Raw genomic sequence first — 4,246 nt, 5'->3', positions numbered from 1 at the left:
CCGTAACCTAACCTATGTCATACCGTAACCTAACCTATGTCGTACCGTAACCTAACCTATGTCGTACCGTAACCTAACCTATGTCGTACCTTAACCTAACCTATGTCGTACCTTAACCTAACCTATGTCGTACCTTAACCTAACCTATGTCGTACCTTAACCTAACCTATGTCGTACCTTAACCTAACCTATGTCGTACCTTAACCTAACCTATGTCGTACCTTAACCTAACCTATGTCGTACCTTAACCTAACCTATGTCGTACCTTAACCTAACCTATGTCGTACCTTAACCTAACCTATGTCGTACCTTAACCTAACCTATGTCGTACCTTAACCTAACCTATGTCGTACCTTAACCTAACCTATGTCGTACCTTAACCTAACCTATGTCGTACCTTAACCTAACCTATGTCGTACCTTAACCTAACCTATGTCGTACCTTAACCTAACCTATGTCGTACCTTAACCTAACCTATGTCGTACCTTAACCTAACCTATGTCGTACCTTAACCTAACCTATGTCGTACCTTAACCTAACCTATGTCGTACCTTAACCTAACCTATGTCGTACCTTAACCTAACCTATGTCGTACCTTAACCTAACCTGTATTGCGCCTTAACCTAACCTGTATTGCGCCTTAACCTAACCTGTATTGCGCCTTAACGTAACCTGTATTGCGCCTTAACGTAACCTGTATTGCGCCTTAACGTAACCTGTATTGCGCCTTAACGTAACCTGTATTGCGCCTTAACGTAACCTGTATTGCGCCTTAACGTAACCTGTATTGCGCCTTAACGTAACCTGTATTGCGCCTTAACGTAACCTGTATTGCGCCTTAACGTAACCTGTATTGCGCCTTAACGTAACCTGTATTGCGCCTTAACGTAACCTGTATTGCGCCTTAACGTAACCTGTATTGCGCCTTAACGTAACCTGTATTGCGCCTTAACGTAACCTGTATTGCGCCTTAACGTAACCTGTATTGCGCCTTAACGTAACCTGTATTGCGCCTTAACGTAACCTGTATTGCGCCTTAACGTAACCTGTATTGCGCCTTAACGTAACCTGTATTGCGCCTTAACGTAACCTGTATTGCGCCTTAACGTAACCTGTATTGCGCCTTAACGTAACCGATATTGCGCCTTAACGTAACCTATATTGCGCCGTAACGTAACCTATATTGAGCCGTAACGTAACCCACATTGCCCCTTAACGTAACCCACATTGCCCCTTAACGTAACCCACATTGCCCCTTAACGTAACCCAACACACGTTGGGCCTTAATCCAACACACGTTGGGCCTTAACCCAACACACGTTGGGCCTTAACCCAACACACGTTGGGCCTTAACCCAACACACGTTGGGCCTTAACCCAACACACGTTGGGCCTTAACCCAACACACGTTGGGCCTTAACCCAACACACGTTGGGCCTTAACCCAACACACGTTGGGCCTTAACCCAACACACGTTGGGCCTTAACCCAACACACGTTGGGCCTTAACCCAACACACGTTGGGCCTTAACCTGCTCTGTAATTGTCATACGACGCGTTAAATTAGTGTAGTGTTGCCTAACTGCAACCCCCGCAATATAGTTTGCTACTCGCACTGCCCGGTCCCCAGTGTATCGCTTCATGTTAAACACCTTGCAGCTATACACTGTAATGTGGATGGCAGCAGGACGTACATGCTCAATGCCCTTTGCAGTTGTTCATTGGCATTTGCAGTTGTTCATTGGCATTCGCATGTGCGAAGCACTTAGCCTACGCTGTGGTACGGCCTGTGTCAACTGTCCGCTGATGTTGTACGTCCAAATCACACACTGTACTGCACATTGGTCCTCATGTACTGAATGATACATCGTGGTACATGTGACCGTACAACGACTGCGCCAACAACGGCGAACCATGCGGTCCAAATGTTGTGCACTCAGCTACGTGTCGTCTCCCTATAAGAGCTGGATTGCAGTGTGGTATGCCCTGGATGGCGATCAGCATGAGCCGTCTGTTGATGTAGTGGCGCGTGTTGTCAGACGTAGTCGTCTCTTCTCACACACCGTGATAGCATGGTGCACTGCGTTCCACATCTGCGACATGCGACAGAGGCCGGTTGACAGTCGTTCGCGCAATGGACATCGCATACGTACGGGGGCCACCTTCCACGTGTTCGCGAAGCGTGCACATGTTGTTGCGTGTATGTGGGCAGACATAGTGTGTCGTGACACCTGACACAGGCATGCAACAATCGTTGAATTTGCAAATGGCGATGGACGCCTACGTTTGCTGGTGACGTTATGCAAATGAACAACTGGTAAACCGTTGTGGTGCGGTTGTTCTCGCTAGAGGTGAATCAGTGATGGCGACGATCGGTTGAGCTACCAACCGGTTGTTCCAGCGATACCCACCATGCCCACGAACGTGAATGGCATCTGGGTGTGAAGCGATACGCGGCGGTGGCTGGGTGGGACCGTCCCCGGCCGGTGAGGGGGGGCCTCCCGGCGTGCTGGCCGCGCGGTGCGTGGGCGCACGCGCTACAGCCGGCTGGTGGGGGCGGCCAGTGGCAGGCGCGCCGGCCGACGGAGGCGGCAGGCGGCGCAGCTGCGCGCCGGCGCACCCTGCACGCGGCGCCGTGCGGCCAAAGTAGGTCCTCGCGGGCCCGGTGCGAAGCGCGGTGGACATCTGCAGTGTGCTGGTCCGATTGAGGACTGTGTGCGCTGAGGATGCGCCGCCGCCCGGCGCTCGGCGCCGCGACGCCGTCTGCTGCTCGGTCGCCTCTGCGGTTCTCGCAGGTGGTTTGTATCGCAGCTGTGCGGACGTGTTGGCGCGTGCGCTGTGCTGGGAGAGTTCGCTTCGGCACCCAAGTGGGGCTTTTGTCCTTCTGTGGCGCTGGCGTTGGAGCTGCCGGTCACCGTAGGTGGCGCGTGTTGTCTCCCGCCGGCAATGCCACGACAGCACGCTCCCGGGCCTCTGTCGGCAGCGGCAAGCTCAGTTGGGAGCACGGGTGGTCGCACCTAAAGCGTCTACTCGCCAAACTCCGGGCGATTGCGCCTCTCTCGAACCCGACCAAGTACTTAGGACGGCGCTGCGCGCCGCCGGGACCTGAGAGGGTTTCGAGGTGTATTGTGCAGGGGAGCTCAGCCTCCTCCTGTTTGCAGAATAATTGAGCGGACGCTTGCGTGTTCGCGCGGGCCCCCGGGACACACTCCCGGGCGGCCGGCTGCTCAGCTCTAGTTGACGCAGCTCCCTGGTTGATCCTGCCAGTAGTCATATGCTTGTCTCAAAGATTAAGCCATGCATGTCTCAGTACAAGCCGCATTAAGGTGAAACCGCGAATGGCTCATTAAATCAGTTATGGTTCCTTAGATCGTACCCACGTTACTTGGATAACTGTGGTAATTCTAGAGCTAATACATGCAAACAGAGTCCCGACCAGAGATGGAAGGGACGCTTTTATTAGATCAAAACCAATCGGTCGGCTCGTCCGGTCCGTTTGCCTTGGTGACTCTGAATAACTTTGGGCTGATCGCACGGTCCTCGTACCGGCGACGCATCTTTCAAATGTCTGCCTTATCAACTGTCGATGGTAGGTTCTGCGCCTACCATGGTTGTAACGGGTAACGGGGAATCAGGGTTCGATTCCGGAGAGGGAGCCTGAGAAACGGCTACCACATCCAAGGAAGGCAGCAGGCGCGCAAATTACCCACTCCCGGCACGGGGAGGTAGTGACGAAAAATAACGATACGGGACTCATCCGAGGCCCCGTAATCGGAATGAGTACACTTTAAATCCTTTAACGAGTATCTATTGGAGGGCAAGTCTGGTGCCAGCAGCCGCGGTAATTCCAGCTCCAATAGCGTATATTAAAGTTGTTGCGGTTAAAAAGCTCGTAGTTGGATTTGTGTCCCACGCTGTTGGTTCACCGCCCGTCGGTGTTTAACTGGCATGTATCGTGGGACGTCCTGCCGGTGGGGCGAGCCGAAGGCGTGCGACGCGCCTCGTGCGTGCTCGTGCGTCCCGAGGCGGACCCCGTTGCAATCCTACCAGGGTGCTCTTGAGTGAGTGTCTCGGTGGGCCGGCACGTTTACTTTGAACAAATTAGAGTGCTTAAAGCAGGCAAGCCCGCCTGAATACTGTGTGCATGGAATAATGGAATAGGACCTCGGTTCTATTTTGTTGGTTTTCGGAACCCGAGGTAATGATTAATAGGGACAGGCGGGGGCATTCGTATTGCGACGTTAGAGG

General features: G+C 53.0%; 1 non-coding gene across 1 annotated transcript in view; it reads left to right on the top strand.

Moving 5' to 3' along the window:
- The first annotated feature begins 3,245 nt into the window (after positions 1 to 3,245).
- The window catches only part of LOC124575270, a 1,910-nt gene continuing 909 nt past the window's right edge, over positions 3,246 to 4,246 (top strand). The window contains exon 1 of the ribosomal RNA XR_006972381.1: positions 3,246 to 4,246. This exon is cut by the window's right edge and continues 909 nt beyond it. This is a non-coding gene — a ribosomal RNA (small subunit ribosomal RNA).

This window comes from Schistocerca americana, unplaced genomic scaffold, assembly GCF_021461395.2.
Source record: "Schistocerca americana isolate TAMUIC-IGC-003095 unplaced genomic scaffold, iqSchAmer2.1 HiC_scaffold_229, whole genome shotgun sequence".
In the NCBI taxonomy this organism is placed as follows: domain Eukaryota; kingdom Metazoa; phylum Arthropoda; class Insecta; order Orthoptera; family Acrididae; genus Schistocerca; species Schistocerca americana.
This window is presented reverse-complemented; position numbering and strand designations above follow the sequence as displayed.